This window comes from Sorex fumeus, unplaced genomic scaffold, assembly GCF_029834395.1.
Source record: "Sorex fumeus unplaced genomic scaffold, SorFum_2.1 ptg000129l, whole genome shotgun sequence".
In the NCBI taxonomy this organism is placed as follows: domain Eukaryota; kingdom Metazoa; phylum Chordata; class Mammalia; order Eulipotyphla; family Soricidae; genus Sorex; species Sorex fumeus.
This window is the reverse complement of record NW_026606186.1, coordinates 14605862-14624120: the sequence shown is the minus strand read 5'-3', so window position 1 is coordinate 14624120 and position 18259 is coordinate 14605862. Positions and strand designations below refer to the sequence as shown.

The following is an 18259-nucleotide window of genomic DNA, read 5'->3' as shown; positions in this document are numbered from 1 at the left end:
TGCTGGTTTTCCACTGGGATGGAACCTTGCATTCAGACAGGTAGCGAGTGAAGAACCGAGCCAGTATATTGATGAGTACTGATGGCAGGTTCTTCAGGTGTTCAGGTCTGACCTTGTCTGGGCCGGGTGCTGTTTGTTTCTTTACCGACAAAATGGCGTGTCGGATTTCAGAAGGGAGAATGTTGGGAAAGACATATCCATCCTGTGGAATTTGGTATGTCGGCAAGTGGACATGGCTATCGAAGAGATTTGGGTAGAAGTCATGGATAATCTTCTCCATTGCCATTCTGGAGGATGTGATGGATCCATCAGGACGTCGGAGGGCAGTCATCTTGGTCTTGTAGTTGGCGAAGGACAGGCGGGCATAACTTGACAACTTGATAACAACAGTTGTCTTACTTGACAGCTCTCCTTAAGTCTGACATTTGCTCCATTTATTAACTTTTATTTGGTGACATAGATCCCAATGGGTCACTTCTCAGAATAAAGTTTTCAGTGTCTAAAATGTAATGCATAATAATATAAAAGAAACTGATGAAATACAGTTCTAAGAAAGGAACCTTCAGAACTTCATGGGGCCCAGGATAAAATGGTAGCCTGAGTAAGCACTTCTCATTTTGCTGATGCTGGCTCTGATCTGGTTCCAATTACTAGATAACAGAGGGAGTGGTGGCTCATTAAATGTGTAATCCTACTAAGATGAGGATGAGTTGTAAATGATAAGATGAAGGATCTTTGCAAAAAGTTGAGAAGTTTCCCTGTTTGTTGTTGTTGATGTAGTGCTGTTGGGGGTAACTAGCTCAGGTCTCTTGCCTCTTGCATATAAGACAAGGTATGTGCTTTACCAATGAGTCAACTCTTTGGCAAACACAGTAGCACCCACCCTCCCTCTCTCTGACTTTGGGGCCACACCCAGTGGTACTCAGGTATTACTCAGGGATCACTCCTATTGAGGCATAGGGTACAGCATGTGGTGCCAGGGATCAAACCCAGTCAGCCGCAATCAAGGCAAACACCTTACCTACTGCAACTATTTTTTTCAGGCTACCAGGATTTATTTTAAATAGCTAGGAAACTTTGTTTCTCTTGTTCAAAGTTTCTCAACATTTTTATCCCCTTCTATTGCCCACTAAAGAGAATTTTTAGACATTTTAAACAAACTGCATACCATCCATAAATGTTTAATGCCACAGGTGTGTATGCATATGTTTATATATGTACATATAATGTGTATATAATATATGCAATATGTGTATATATGTATATTTAATATATGCGTCGATAGCACAGCGGTAGGGTGTTTGCCTTACAAGCGGCCAACATGACCGACCCGAGTTCGATTTCTCCGCCCCCCTCGGAGAGCCCGGCAAGCTACCAAGAGTATCTCGTCCGCATGGCAGAGCCTGGCAAGCTACCCGTGACATATTCGATGTGTCAAACACAGTAACAACAAATCTCATGACAGAGATGTTACTGGGCCCGCTCGAGCAAATCGATGAACAATGGGAGGACAGTGATTTAAAATATATGCGTCATGGTCCGGTCATGGTCCTCCCATTATTCATCGATTTGCTCGAGTGGGCCCAGTAACGTCTCCATTGTGAGACTCGTTGCTACTGTGTTTGGCATATTGAACACGTCACGGGTAGCTTGCCAGGCTTTTCCATGCAGGCTTTGCCGTGTGGGGCGAGATACTTTCGGTAGCTTGTCGGGCTCTCTGGGAGGGGCGAAGGAATCGAACCCTGCTCGGCCAGGCTGGCTATGCACAAGGCAAACGCCCTACCGCTGTGTTATCGCTCCAGCATAAATACAAAATAATATTTGCTTTTACTGTACATAAAAGTAAGATTTTGCTGTGTTCTCCCTGCCCTGAAAATTAAAGTCCACCTCAACTTAGAAGTACTGTGTTCATTGAGATGCTCTGGTCATAGTCTCCTCTTTGGAGATAAGGAGGCAGAGGGTGAAGGAAAGAGAGGGAGTTTGGATCAGTGAAATATTTATGACCCACATAGTGTGAACCCATACTGCGTGGTTCTCTCATTCTTAGCACCATGAGAGAGAAGTTCTAAGAGAAGGACTTACTCTCCCAGATTCCCTAGCTGTAAAGGGCCAGGGTCAGACCATAAGAATTGAAGTGCTGTGACTGCTCACTCAGACTTCCTCCCAATATTTCATCAACACATCTGTGGGGCTCAGCAGAACGGTGCAAAGGCTTTGATCTTTGCAGTTATATGGTCACAAATTCAATCCTCTGGTGTCCCACACACGCGTGGCAGCGATGCTCTTTGAGCTGGTGCAGCTAGACTGTCTGGATCCTAGGCGCTGCAAGCAATTTCTGGTTTTTCTAAATGGGGTACCCTAAACTAAAAGATGCATGCGCACTTAAACCATAAAATGTGACCTCATAGAGTTCTGCAGTGACAGCAAGGATGTGGCATCAACCATCATCTGTGTGACCCCTGTGAGAGGGAGAGCCCCAGAAAGCAGGAGTGTAAGCAGCACAGCTAAATGGGTACAAACGCTGGTGAATATCATGGCTGAATGTGAGTATTACAACCTGCTGTGAGAACCCTGGCAAGCATGGCTGCCGGGCAGGGGTGCATCCCTCATCAATGCAAGCAAGGCTAGGAAGGAAGAATAAAAAGATACAGTGAGAGAGAAAAAACCTTCTCATCCACTACTCTGAAAAAAGAACAGAACCATAGAGGTGAGAAGTTAGGAGCCAAGCACTCTGACACTGAGGGGGGATCAGGCTGAAAATTTTGAGAAGAGCACATCAGGGAGGGAACATGGAGGAGTTTACTTGGTTATGGGATTGTGGTGGGAGGGAAAAAAATGAGGTAGTTCTTTGGTATTCTATGTAGGTTATTTCCCATACTAAAGCATATCTAAATCTGTAGTTGGAAATAATCACTCTGGATAAGAACTGCATGCTGAAAGCAGGTAAAGGAACAAATATGATAATGACAACCTGTCAGTATCGGTATTACAAACCATAATGCTCAAAAGAAGAGGAGAGAGAGAGAGAGAGAGAGAGAGAGAGAGAGAGAGAGAGAGAGAGAGAAGGGAGGGAGGGAGGGAGGGAGGGAGGGAGGGAGGGAGGGAGGGGAGAGAGAGAAGGAAAGTATCTGCCATAGAGCGACAGAGGCAGGCTGGGGGAGAGGGTGTTGGGAGAGAAACTGGGATCATTGGTAGTAGGAAATGGACACTGGTGCAGGGATGGATGTTGGATCATTGTAAGACTGAAACCTGATATGAATAGCTTTGTAATTGTTTATCTTTTGGTGACTCAATTTAAAAAAAAAGTGTATCTAAGTCTCACATCCTCTCCCCCAGCCCCTGTGATGGTTTTCCTTTATTTCCAGGCCCACATGTACTTTTGGCAGTTTTGTTTCTAGCATTTTATGTATGCCCCCCTCACCCCCACACTTGAAACAGTGATCAAAGTCTGGCTAAAAGAAATATTGGCACAGACTTCCATATGTCTTTATGTACCCCTGGTTTTGCTTCAAAGTTGAGTTAGGGGATGTTTGAATCTCAATGAAATAAGATTTGAAGTGTTGACATTTCAGAAACTTATTTTTCTCCCCAGGGTTATAACCAGGTACCCAGAGAGGCAACCAAGGAAAAGAACAAAGTCACGAAATACTTCTCATTTTCCTTTAAGTTATTTAAATTTTTAAAGGGATCTGTGGCTCAAGATTGAAAACAGCTATTTGCTTTTAATTTAAGAACGTATTTGTTTTTTATTTATTAAAATACTTTCCTCATGGCTGCAGTGGAAATTTATGCATCCAACCCAGCTTTAATTCCAGACTATTTTTTTTTTAAATCTAAGAGCAGTGCTGCTTACCAATCCGGTGGACAGTTGCTCCCCAAGCACAAAATGTCCTTTAACACTGACATGCTAATACTGAACAATCTCTCTTGTGTTCTTCCCAAGTAAAACAACAGTTAAGTCAGGAGGCTAAAACACAGTCCAACAGCCAAAAATTAGAGCCTAGACAGTCACAGAAGCTGACCCTGGAAAAATTCCCCAAATGCTGGTGGGCTTCCTGTATTTCCTTAGCTGTGCAATGGAAATAATACTCCAAAGACTCTCTGTGACATAAATACAATGCTTCTGAAATATCTGAGGACAGGGTCATACCTGGCTTAGGACCTCACCACTACACTACACAGGGGACAGAAAGTGTTATGCAAGTAATACATTTTCAATATAACTGTACACACATCCACCATACTGTATAGTAATGTGTGGTTCATGCATGTGCTCCAGGAAAATATGCCACTGCATGTATGCATAAATAATATGTCCAAATAAGCACAAAGAATTCCATGAATAATTCTGTCTTGTATGAATGGTGCCTTCTGGAGCTGTGCAACATGGTCCTCCTGCGTGCTAAGCCAGACAACAGCTTCGTGTAGAAGAGGGTTGAAGAAATGCCATATAGGGCAAGAGTCTAGGCTTTGTGTGTAGGAGTCCCGGGTTCCATTCTTGGTACCACAAGATCCCACAAGCACTGAGTTAGGGACAGTTCTCAAGCACTGCAGGGTATAATTCTAAAATAAAATTGAGATGATTTATTGATTGGGATTGTGGAAATTTTCCCTCTTCTACAAAGTATGTTCATTACCGCTTAGCTTAGTTTTTAATTTAAAAAAAGATTTAAAAAATATTGAATCAGTGTAAGATACAGAGTAACAAAGTTAGTCATGGTTGTGCTTTAGTCATACAGTGTTCCAACACCCATCCCTCCACCAGTGTACATTTCCTACAACCAATGTCCCCAGTTTCCCTCCCACAATCCTATACCTCAGCCTGTCTATATGACAGGCAATTTCCTTCTTTCTCTCTTCCCCATCTACTTTCTCTTTCTCCTTCCCTTTCTTTTCCCCTCCCTCTTTGTCTTTATCATCTCTTTCACTCTCTTTCTCCTCTCTCTTCTTTTAGGCATTATGGTTTGCAATACAGATTCTAGGAGGTTATCAAGTTTTTTCCTTTACTATTTTCAGCATGCCACTTCTCCAGAATCATCATTTCTAACCATCTTTGTCATAAAAATATGGATGGCTTCATGAATTTGCGTGTCATCCTTGTGCAGGGCCATGCTAATCTTCTCTGTATCATTCCAATTTTAGTATATGTGGTGCCAAAGCGAGTACAGCCCTGGGCTTATTGGTGGCTTCTCCCAGCTGTTCCTCAATTTTCACCCAACCTTGCTGATGTATGCTTCTCAATAAACATGTCTGAGGGTAGGAATATTAGTAGACTTAACACAACAGTCACCTGAAGAGCAGTATAGTGAGTGTGGATGAAGCAAACATGGGAGTCCAGATATCTGATCACCAGTGCAGGTTTATCATGAAATAATTATGTGAGAAATGTGTGCAAGTCCCGTTTACTGAGGTTCACATCTTCATTTCTGACATGGGTATGATAACAGCTGCAGACCATATTGGCATATGGACAGAATAGAAAAAAATGGAATGTTGGCCACTCTCTAAAAAAGAGCTTATATCCATTAACTGAGTCCTCCTGACAAGAGTTTTAGATGCAATCACTGCTATTTTCTTCAGTTTTTCCAAATGAGAAAACTGAGTCCCACAGAGGGTGTGAGGTTTGCCCATGTCCACCCAGCTGCTGAGAAGACCTGTCTAATTCAGAATGTTGGATGCCTCTCACTGGGCAGAGAAAGAAAAATAATGAATGTTATCAGTAACACAGCAAAAAGGACCCACAAAGGACCCATAGTTTAGACCTAGGAGTGAGTCTCCATGTGCAGGAAGATGCACTGGTGAAAACTATGTGGTCTGATCAATCCTTCCTTCCTTTATTCGTTCTTGTTTTGGGGGGCTACACTTGGCAGTGTGACTTCAAAATCAGTACTTGGAAGTGACTCCTGGAATTGATCAGGGGACCATGTGGTGCTGGGATTGAGTCCAGGACTTCTACATGCAAAGCCTGTGTTCCAGCCCATTAGCTACCCCTCCAGCACAATGTGGTTCACTTCTTTGGTTTCCTCTGTAACATATCAGAAGCACTGGACACAAATTGCAGACAACACCATTTGTCATGCCATCTTTTGAATTACTGGGGGAAACTAGGGGAGGCCTGGTAAGTGCCAACATTGCTGGGAGACGGTGATCTGAGGTGATTTAATCTCCCTCAAAATGCTCCCTCTCCTCCAAGAGACATCATCAGGTCCTGAATATTGTCGTGCATGCGTGCTGAGCAGCCATTGTAACAGTGATGAAAGTGAAGTGAATGTTTCCAGGCCACTAGGGCTAGAAGGGTAAGACAGCCCTGCTGCTGACGTCAGTCTAGGATGATTCTTTCTGCAAGGACACTCTAGGTGTGGGGACAACATGAACACAAGCCTGGGGCTTAGCTAGGAAAGCCATATGTGCAAGGAAGTGTGCCATGGACTCTATCCCTTTCTTCATGCCATGCTTTTCCTTTCCCAAAGAGGAAGAATATAGTCATTAGTTGTCAAGAAAAGAAGATAGAAATAGTATGTACTTTTTAATGTGTGCCTATTTAACTGATGTGTTGATGTGTTTGACCCAGTTCTGTGACTTTATACATTCTTTTCTTTATGCATTCTCAAATCATTTTATTTTATTGGGATTATATCAGCATTAGTAGTACTTTACTAAAAATAGTTTTAATATTAATAGTAGTATGCCATAACAATAGTAGCAGCCGCAGCAGTACTAATGGTGGTAGAAGTAATTTATTAGTAGCAATAGTGATAGTGATAATAGTAGGCATAGTGGTAGGAGCAGTGATAGTAGCAACAGCAATAGTATGATAACAACATATTGGTGGTGGTGGCGGTAGTAATAGTAGTAGGGGCATCAGCAATAATGACAGTAGTATTATGGAAGTAGCAGAGATAGCAATGAGGGTAACCATATTGAGTATCAGCAATAGAAATGATCGCAGTAGCAGTAGCAGTACTGGTAAGAGATGGTGGTAGTATTAGTGATGGGAATAGCAGAAATAGTAACAGTGGGGGCATAGTGCAATCACATTAGCTTACAAGAGAAGTGAATAAAACAATTATTGAATATGTCTTTTAATAGTTTAATCCTAATACTGCTTTGATGACACTTTTTGGGTCCTATAGGCTGGTGATTCTAGCATTTTTGCCATACACACACTCACACACACACAGAGGGTGGGGATGTGACCATACTTGCCCCCACACTGCTGCTGTTCTGGGCACCAACACCAGATCTAGGAGTACCTGCTCTCATCCATGCCCAGCTGTGCGGTCTCTTCCATCAACAGCGCTATTGAAACCGCTGAGCTTGGGAAGTTTTGCCCCTCACAGTCCTTTGCAGCATCAGAAAACAATTAGATTTAGGCTTAGTATGAATTTGAATTATTGTTCAGTTTCCAGAAAATATCTTCTGTAAATGTGCTGAGGATGTATTGCCTGTCTTTGGCGATATTAAGGATGGGATTACAATATTATGTCACCTTCCCCTGCCATCTCTCTTGCTCTCCTTTCAGCCCAGTCTGATTTATGTGTCAGTCACCACCCAGAAGCTCCAAATTTAAAGAAATAACTACACATGAATATTGACAGAAGTCAAAGGAGGAGAAATGAATCCATGGCTCCCCCTCTCCCCCAGCACAAATGCACAAAACTAAATTCCTGGTAGTGTGGAGAGGTTCCCTACAAAGTGAGAGGAATTGCAAGCAGTCTGGTCCTAGAGAGAATGCTCTGAGCCCTGAGACAGGGAGACTGAATTCTAATTTGGCATCATCATCTCCTGAGTTGTGGAATTTAGAATATGTGCCTTGAAACTAGTTTAGACTCAGTTTTCTGAAAAGCCCAGCAGTGCTCAGGGCTTTCTCCTTGATTTGTGCTCAGGGATCACTCCTGACAGGGCTCAAGGGATCATATGGGATGCCAGCAATTGAATTCAGGTTGGCCACATGCTTTACTTGCTATATTGTCTCTCTGGTCCAGCCTCAGTTTTCTTGACTGGAGGATGGAGCTAAGAGTAACACTCCCACTTTCCCAGAGTGTTTTCGTAGATCAATTAGGTGAACAGCAGCAGCAGTAAAAACTCCCATTGGATAAATATTTCCAATAGGTGTGCTATAATGGCATCTAATATTGTGAATGATACAAGGTAAGTATTATTTGTCCTTTTAAAGAGGAAGCAGAGAAAAGAATGAGTAAGGATTTCTGAAGGTTGTCCAATAATAAGTTGAAACCTTTTGAATCCAAGGTCTGCCCACATCAGAAAAAGTCTGAACTCCTCTTTTGAAACTTCATTCTAGACCAAAGAGAGGGCAAAAGATGAAAAAGAAGAACCCACATATGCACACATGTGCACATGCACAGGCTGACAGAGACAAATGCACAGGCAGGTGCCCAGGACTAATTTGGTTGTCTGGCATTCCGAACCCACCATGGAGTAATGAAACAGCTCCAGGAGGAATTGCTAATATGGCTATTCTTAGTGCTCACAGTTGCACACTGTCTTTGCCAACCAGTCTCTGACGTTTGTACAGATTCCTTGGGCAAAGCAAAAAAAGAAACGTCTAGCCAAGGGAGGCCCTGAGACTCAGACCAGGGGACACAGACCACCATGGGACATAGTGAAGCGGGTGGAGCTAGACCTTCACAGGTGCATTTCTGCATCTGATCATCAATCAGCCTGTCCTATCTTGGCTCTGTGATTTGTATTTTTGTAGCAGGTGTGTTGAGCTGAAGTATGAAGTAAGGCATGCTTGCCTTATGTGCTCTGCTTTATCATGCTTTGCATAACTTGTGATTTTTATATGTTGGCCATTAGTGGCAACCCTGCATACAGAAAGTCTATGGACATCATTCATGGTCCACTGTTCTGAGGGTGGCAAGTATTTTTTAAGCAATGTAGTTGATTTTTTTTTTTTTAGCTTTTTGGGTCACACCCAGCAATGCTCAGCCTGGCTCTGCACTCAGGAATTCCTCCTGGCGGTGCTCAGGAGACCATATGGGATGCTGGGAGTCAAACCCAGGTCCAACTCATACAAGAGAAATGCTCTAACCACTGTGCTATTGCTCCAGCCCCAGCAATGTAGTTTTTTTTTTAAATTTTTTTTTATTAGTGAAACACCATGAGGTACAGTTATAGACTTACAAATTTTTGTGCTTGGGTTTCCGTTATACAGTGATCAAGTACCCATCCCTCCACCAGCGCCCATCCTCCACTACCACGGGTCCCAGGATCCCTCCCATTCCCCCATCCCCCCCTTCCCATCCTGCTTCTGTGGCAGGGCATTCTCCCTTGTTCTCTCTCTCTTCTTTTGGGTCCTGTGTTTTTCAAGAGAGGCACTGAGTGGCAATCATGTTTGGTCTATAGTCTACTTTCAGCATGCTTATCCCACCCTGGGAGAATCCTCACAACACCCTTTATTTGGTGCTCTCTTCTCTATCTGAGCTTCCTTTTCCCCTAGCACGTGTGGCTGGCCTCCAAGTCATGGAGCAAAATTCCTGGTACTAATCTCAGCCACTCCTGGGTGTTACCAGCAATGCAGTTTTAAAGAATGATGCAATTGTATACTTAGCAGACAGAAAACCTTTTTTTTCTAGACACTGCAGGCCCAAATCTTTGTGTGCATTCATTACTACATCACCTTTATTGTGCTGTTTGCAACCAACCCAAATTATCTCCAGGGGGCACTGATATGTGCCTGGTTTTCTTCTAGAACTTCTACTGTGCTCCTCTGGGCTTCCTCCCTTTTGCCCTTGTTGCCACCCCTTCTCTTTTTGGTGGGGGAGGGAAGGTGGTGCCGGTGTTGGTTGGGGCCACGCCCAGCATGTTCAGGAGTTATTCCTGGCTCTTTGTTAAGGAGTAACTCCTGGTGGCACCTAGGGGCAGGATATGTGGTGTGTGGGATTTAAAAGTGCCAGCTTCATGCAAGGCAAGCTTCTTATCTCTAGCACTATCTCTCTGGTGCCTGGTCCATTTGCCCCCACTTTATTTTATTATTTTTTAAAAATTTTAGTTTTGAGTCACAACCGGCGATGTGACTATAAAACCCAGCTCCCAGAAGAGAACAGCGCAGAGTCTCCTACCCCCGCGTCTGGCTGTCCTCACGGGGGCCCCTTGGTTGGGAGCGGGTTGAGCTTTCCTCCCCACCCCGACCAGGGCTCTGGCAGCCGAAGACCTCCAGAACCAGCCACTACCATGCTGAGACCACTCTCCGCACACATGAAGGTACAGGTAGAGGAACAAAGACACGCGGGTCCTGGGGCTGAGATCTCCAAGCCTACTCGGATGGGGGCTGAGCATCCTCCACCCAGATCCTCCAAATTCCAGTAGGCGGTCTCACACCCACCAACTGGCCCCCTGGCGCCATGTAATCCCATCAACAACCAAGACTCAGAGACTATAAAACCCAGCTCCCGGACATCTTCTCATCTCATTCCTACTTTGACAAACTGGCAGGCTACCGAATGTAACCTGCCCACATGGCAGAGTCTGGCAAACTCCCCGTGGCATACCAATATGCCAAATACCAGTAACAATGAAGGGTCTTATTCTCCTAACTCTGAAAGAGCCTTGAATATGGCACTTTTTTAAAAAAAAAAATCTCAGGGCTAGGACGAAGGAGACATCACTGGGGCCTGCTTGAGGCAACTGATGAACGGGCGATGCTCAGGGGTTACTCCTGGCTCATGCACTCAGGAATTACTCCTGGCGGTGCTCAGGGGATCACATGGGATGCTGGGAATAGAACCCAGGTTGGCCCCGTGCATGGCAAACACCCTACCCTCTGTACTATTGCTCCAGCCCCTGCCCCCATTTTAAAGCCATTCCTGACCCACCCAACTCAACTAGGGTTAGATTGTTAGTCTCCTTTTTCAAGCTCTGCCACAAACCAACCAAGTGACAGCAAACTAGTTAGACAAGCCTTGGTTCCCCATCTGTAAAACTGTGGATGATAATATCTGAGGACAGAGGGAGAGACAATGTATGTAAATTAAATTTCCCTTGTTTCAAATTACTCACTTTTAATGTAAATGAGGTAATTTATGTTCAGCGCTTAAAGCAGTACCTGGCACATAATAAGTACCTAATAAGTATTAGTTATTCTTATGCTGCTTTTTCATTTTGCATCTATTTGATAATCCCATTGTAAAATTCAAGGGAGTGAGGCCTTCTTCAAATACAGTTTGGCAAAAAAAAACAAACATAATAACCAAGACTCCTGCTTAAACAACATATTAGCTTTGAATATAATAGTGTAAACAAAAGCTCATTCTGTGACTCATTTCTATTTCCTTAATTGCCTGTTCCTCCTCTGGACCTCTGCCAGGAGCCCGTCCTTAGCCACGCAATGGATCCATACACATCAGATTGTATGTGTGGCAAGCACACACAGCGCCTGGTGCTTCAGAGGGTTGCAAAGAAATTACATTAAAAGTGAGTGATTTGAAACAACTGAAATTTAATTAAAAACAAAATTAAAAGTTGTTCCAAGCCCAGTGATTCAGCCAGCAAGACTCAGAGGAAATTAGTAAGTGCTACTAATAGCTGGATCCAATTCACAAGCCTCTATGAAGAGACAGTCGGAGGAAGGAAGATGCATACTTTTTAGATGAAACAATTAAAGATCACTTCGGAGAAATCATCACCAACAGGATCCCAGGGCAAAAAGGACCGTTATTTGCTAGTGTGCTTTATTTTGACTTTCTCGTTTCCATTATGGGAAAAGTGTCCTGAGATTTCCCAAGGAGCGATTTCAATAGGAACAGAAAAGGACAAGAATTTTGAATAAAGGACTTAAGCCAGTGGGACGCCGGACAAATCCCCTACTGTCTTCAAAGAGGAATTATCATCTGAGATTCAGCCATATGAATGGAAACGTTAGAAATTTCAGCTATTCAGATGACTGGCTAAAATCCTCATTCCAGGGCCTGAGAGAATTTTCATTCCACACCTCCCTCCAAAATTTGGATTACATGCTTTGCACATGGGGTCCTGAGTTTCATCCTCAGCACCTCATGGTTCCCGAGTAGCTTTGGGACTCCTGAGCAAGAAGCAGAAGAAGTCTCTGGGCTGTCAAGTATATGTGCCTTCCAAAGTTTTTATTTTAATTTTTGGTTTAGGAGCCACACCTGGCGGTGCTCAGGACTTACACCTGGCTCTGCACTCAGAGCTTACTCCCTGTGGGCTCAGGGGGAATCAGATAAGGTTCTGGAGATAGAACTCTGATCAGTTACAGGCAAGGCTAGCACCCTACCCGCTGTACTATCACTCTGACATCCCACTTTCAAAATTTTTAAAACTAAAATTAACATCTCTTCAAATTATGTGTCTCAGAAATGCTGTGTGTCAGCTGGGAGGTTGAGGATTGTTGGGTGGGGAAATTCAGTGAACTGGTTGGTTTGGGGAGGGGGCATGAGAAAGTGGGCAGGGGGGAGGGTCAGAGACGGGGGTGGGAGACGCGTGTGAGAGTCATCTGCCCCTGGTTATCAGGGCAGCAGGGAGATAGGCAGAGCAAAAGAGGGAAAGCATGTCTTTGGGGGATCAAGAAGATACAGACATCTACACAATGGAGTACTATGGAGCTGTTAGAAAAGATGAAGTCATGGAATTTACATACAAGTGGTACTACATGGAAAGTATCATGCTAAGCGAAATGGGTCAGAAAGAGAGGGACAGACATCAAAAGATTGCATTCATCTGGGGAACATAAAGTAACAAAATAGGAGACTAACACCCAAGAATAACCAAGATAAGTACCCGGAGGTTCACTCCATGGCTTGGAGGCCAGCCACACATGCTAGGGGAAAAGGCAGTTCAGATAGAGAGGGGAGCACCAAATAAAGGGTGTTGGGACGATCTCTCTGGGGTCAGTGGTGGTGGAGAATGGGCACTGGTGGAAGGATGAGTACTTGAACATTGTATAATTGAAACCCAAGCACAAAAATTTGTACATCTACAACTATACCTCATAGTGTTTCACTAATAAAAATAAAAAAAGAAGATACAGAAAATAAACTGAGGGCAGTAAACGTGGAGGGATGACCTGAGGCAGGGGGTAAGGGGTAGGACTTGAAGGGAGAAGTGGCCAGAACTGGGACCTGGCATCATGCAGGAGTAGAAACTGACCGGAAGTGATGTGGCGCAGTCTCATGTCCACACAGCCAGCTGGGGCAGACAGGGAATGTTATGTGCTTCCTTAATGGTAGAAGGGCCCCCAGCAGGCTTCTTCCCCCGCTCGCCTCTGCATCATCTCTCCAATTCCCTCCCGCCCCCAACCAATGCAGATCTTGTTCTAGCTTCTCTTGCAGTGAAACTTTGAATTTACTGTTGCCTTTGCTTGCCCCACTCATGCCTCCTCCCTTGCACACTTCCCATCTCAGTTTCAAGGCTACCTCCTCGGAGAAGTCCTCCCTGAATACCTGACCTGAGCATCACTGCTCAGGTCTCCTCTTGGTTTTCCTTCATTTTTGCTCATTTTAACTATTTAGTTTTAATAGTAGTTCTCCCTTTCTTGATAGTTACAATGTATGGACTTGGTTTTGCCGATTCACTGGGACATCATGCTGAGGATGAAAGCTTTGTGAACAAGGGAGTCAGGGTTTTTCTCTTTCTTTCTTTCTTTCTTTCTTTCTTTCTTTCTTTCTTTCTTTCTCTTTCTTTTTGAGAGGGGCATGCTCAGGGGTGTTTGGGGGTTGCTCAGTGGGCCACACAGTGTCAAGGATTGAACTCAGGCTGCCTGCATGTACAACATATTCCCCAGCTCCCTGTGTTATCTCCTCAGCCCTGTGGATTATGCTTGTCCTGGGTCCAGAGGAACATGAAATAGAGACACGCTCAATGCATAAAGAAATTCTGTAAAGAATCAGAAAGACATGGCAGATACATTATCAGAAGTCTCAGTACAATGCCTACCACATCAGGGAACGAGATGACTTTTAGCTAACATTTTAATAATTAATATTATACTGATTTGGAATCAAAAAGCGGCTTTGATCTTGGAGAGGCAGAAAGATGGAGACTGAAAAAGCGACCGGAGGGTACTAAGGCCTCTCTCGCAGCCCTCACTTTGTTTGGAAGACCCGTTCTGCCCTCTGTATGTGCTTGCTGCATACATGGATTGTATTGCAAGTGTGAGTATGGAATGCGGGTGACAGGAAGCTCTTAGGAGCTGACACAGCAGGGGCATTAGGGAAAGGGGAGTGATGAGGACCAGGTCCCTGCTGCAAACCAGTCTCACCCAGCTCTCTGTCTCTGTCTCTATCTCTGCCTCTCTCTGTCTGTCTCTATCTCTCACTCTGTCTCACACACACAGACACACACACAGGATACACACACACACACTCTACTTGAATGGGGCATGGTGGTGGTGATACATCTACCCAGCCCAGCCAATTTTTAAGATGTTCAACTTATTCCCTGCTTTCTCAAAAAAAATATTAGTTTTTATTTGGTGAAGGATTTGGGATGGACCAAAACCAGCAGTTCTCAGGGCTTACTCCTGGTTCTGTGCTCAAGGATCACTCCTAGTAAAGTTTGACGAACCGTGTGTGGTACTGGTAATCGAACCAGAGTCAGCTTCATGCAAGAAAAGTGCCTTAACCCCTGTGCTATCTCTCTTGCTCCATTGAAGAATCACTAGAGAACTCTGTCTCACTGAAAATGATCTCCTGCATCACCCCATCTGCACATGATGTCACTTTGGGGAGAAGGCAGATGAGGGCAGCTAATATCTCCTGGGGTCAAGATTGGTTTGGCAAGAACCAATCATGCTGCTCAGTTATATGAGCTCATTGTGAATTTCAAACCGGAACTGCAGTGGAGACCAAAACCACAGAGATGGACGCATGATCTCAGGTTGAGTGAGGGTGGGTCACTCTTTAATACGGGGGTGAGCAATGAACACCACAAACACCGTCTTTTGGGAATGCCTGTCAACATCTGGAAGCTGGACAGGAAAATGAAATAATTCTGGCTTGAAAGAAGTGAAAGGTTCAGTCAGGACATAATGGCATGAATGGTTACAACAAAGCATCAGCAGGGTGGTGATGTGGAGGGGACAGAGAGCTTTCTTCGGCGTGAGAGTGGAACAGAGCAGCAGCACCCTGTGTTCCTCTGAAGACTGTCCCATCACAGCGACTAGATGAAGTACAGAGCGAGGAGCACTGAAGCAAAACAAAGGGGTGCCCGGTAATCAACAAAAAGGGAGACCAGGTTTTCAAGAAGCCACATTGTAGGCAGCCAGAGCACGCACTGGGGACAAACAGACAACGGTGTGCCTGCCAGTGTTTTGTGGCTCCACCGCTCCACTCCGTCGAAAACTGCCGTGCTAGCTACTTTGCAACTTGCCACACTGTGCCCTCACCCCTGGACCCACGCTCTCCCCCTTGAGGTGGCGGAGCTGCCATTTTTAATTGATTCCATATTTCAAACGTGACATCTGCTCCATTCACGGGCCCCTGGGCCTGCGTCTGGGCCCCTGGCTCCCTGTGCTTCCCGAGTTAATGCTGCCGTGGAGTCTTGGCAGGAAATGGCCACCCCCACAGGAGTCCACACGTTCACAGGGCATGTCAGCACCTGAGTGAGGGCTAGGGGACCAATCACTCCTTCCCTCCTTCACCCTAGCCCCAGGACTGCCGAGACACATCACCTGAGATGCAGCTGGAAGGATCCAAGCCCTCGCAAGAGCAGCCCTGAGAGATCTGGTGAATTAATTTTTGCTTACCAAGCCCGGTGCCAAGGTTTACTAATAATTTTCATCCAGGCAGGATTTGTAAAGGTCCCAATACTATATGTTCTTCAAAGTTGCTTGCATCTTACCTCCTTCCCCCTTTATTTTCTTCAATAAGTGTAGCCAAGGGTTTGGCATCTGATTTTTCATCTCACCACCAAAGCTGGCACATGAGCTGAATAATAATAAGAGAGAGCTCCTGAGCATATTGCCCAAGGCCAGCCTCTTGCATTTAACAAACACCGAATCCTCAAGACCACAGTTCCTGGCTTATTCACGAGAAACTATGACTTGGGGAAAGGTGAGTGGGGGGTTTGAACTTCCCTAAACTAGTATGGTGCTCATGCCCTCAACCATCTCTACCTCCCAGTCTGGCAAAAACACTCTACAGTGTTCTGGGCTCATCAGTCTCTGGACTACGAGGATCAGGCAATCTTTTCTGGAATCCCAGGAGCAGATGCTGCGGTAACAGGTACCTACCTCTCCCTTCTACCTCTTTACAGTGGGCTGCAAACTTGGGTTTCTGCTCCTTATCTTCACTTGTATTCCCAATGCCTTGTTCATTAGCACAGACTAAATGAAATAGTCCCCTAAGAGGTTCCCTTTCTCCAGCCTTGGCTTTGTAGAGTCCCTTTTGCTGTGGGGTCAGTCCATAAAACCTTCTTGAGCACAGTGTCCTGAAGGTGTCATAGAAATAGCAATGCTCTATGCCCTTCCAGGGCTTACAAGTCACTTTAATAGGGGATATCACTGCACATTGACTCTGATCCAGGGACTTGAGATTATTCTTTGAGGGGTTCAACCCTATTATCATTCCCATATCACAGCTGAACAAAGAGGTTCAGATTAAATAACCAGCCCAAGGCCACACCGCTGGGGAATATCACAGTCAAATATTAAGTTAAGGAGTACAATGTTATAGCCCAGACTCTTTATCTGGGTGGGATCCACCCAGCAGTCTTCAGGGGCTGTTTCCAGGATGCTCAGTGAACTGAGTGGTGTTGAACTAAAGGTTTTCACAAGGGCAAAGCTTGTGTTCTCTCTAGGCCTATGAGACATCACCTCAGCCCAAACTCCAGACTCTAACCCTGTTAGATATTGAGGAAGGATTTGTAAGTGTAACTGAATGTATAAAAGAAAAACCAAGGAAACATAACTTAGACTAAGACAGTGGGATCAAGTTGATGATGTCAATATAAACAATATTGTCCAGGTCAGTGTGTTAGTATAGCAGGAAGGGAACTTGGCTTGCACACGGCCAACCCAGGTTTGATTACCAGCACTCCATATGGTCCCCCAAACTCCACCAGCAGTGAGCACAGAGCCATGGGTAAGCCCTCAGCACTGCAGGGCGCGATCTAAATTAATCATCATTTAAAATAGTAATAAAAATAAATAAGCTAGTATTACCAAGTGTTTTCTACATAGTAAACATTCTGCTAAAAATTGGACAGATATGGTCTGATTTAGTTTCCCTGCAAGGGAATCATTAGATTATACCCATTCTACAGATTCAGAAACAAGGCCAAAGTGCCCAAGAAAAGATAAGAGGGAAAGAAGTCATGGTATGCATACATAACGAAATGCTATTTAGCTCTAATGAAAGATCAAGTCATGCAAATCTCTTTTATGTGTATGGATCTGGAGGATATCATGCTGGTGAAACATTCAGAAGAGGATGTACAGATACAGAATGATCTTTGTGATAATAGGAATATTAAGGAGCATAGTAAGGGAATTACACATGTCTAGTGGCAACAGAACCTGAGACTCAACCTCCAGAGCTTTCCTTCCCCATAAGTGGAATGAGGGCTGAGTAGGAGGAAACCCCAAGACATTGATGGGGAAATAAGGACACTACCACTGAGTGGAGAGGTGAAACAGCAAACACTGATTACTAACAGTTAATCTTGGTACAAATCATGGTGCCTAAACAAAAATGGGGGGGGGCGGAAGAGGAGGAGGGAAACAATGAAAGAAACAAGGTCAGAGGGAGACTGGCTCAGTGACCAACACCAACTGCCTTGAAAGTGTGACTCCTTGAGTTCAATCCCCAAAGCTGCCCATAGGTGCTAGGCATGGTCCTGGCAGCTTTGGTGTTTTGGATCCCAGCACCACACATCTAAGACTACAGTCTCTGGAGCACTAGACCAACTGTGGGTGAACACTACAACAAAAGACTCTAACCCCTGTTGAGCACCACAACTAAAGCTGTGAGCACTAAATGGGTCTGAGCACTGCTATCAAGTTTGTGAACCCTGGTGAGCACTGCAACATCAATATGCAAGAACATCACCACTGACATGTGCAACTGTCTGCAAGCACGTGTGCAAACTGCACTCAAACGTACATCACCAGGGAACCCCCCGACCAAGGTGTGTGGCCCTGCAGTATTCATAGTGGCCAACACCAAATATATTTTAAATCTTTAATGGATCCATGACTCCAACCATCTCCACGATAAAAGCTCAGCTCAGAGAGGACTGTGCTTTCCACCTGACACCCCTGCCAGTAGAATCGGGTCTACAG

At 44.7% G+C, this 18259-nt stretch overlaps 1 protein-coding gene and 1 non-coding gene across 5 annotated transcripts in view; both read right to left on the bottom strand.

Moving 5' to 3' along the window:
• The window catches only part of ASTN2 (astrotactin 2), a 1072177-nt gene that overhangs the window by 635313 nt on the left and 418605 nt on the right, over positions 1-18259 (bottom strand). The gene's annotated exons all lie outside the window — the stretch shown is intronic.
• Positions 5061-5166, bottom strand: LOC130045856 (U6 spliceosomal RNA). The gene has a single exon (XR_008795625.1). It is a non-coding gene; the product is annotated as a U6 spliceosomal RNA (small nuclear RNA).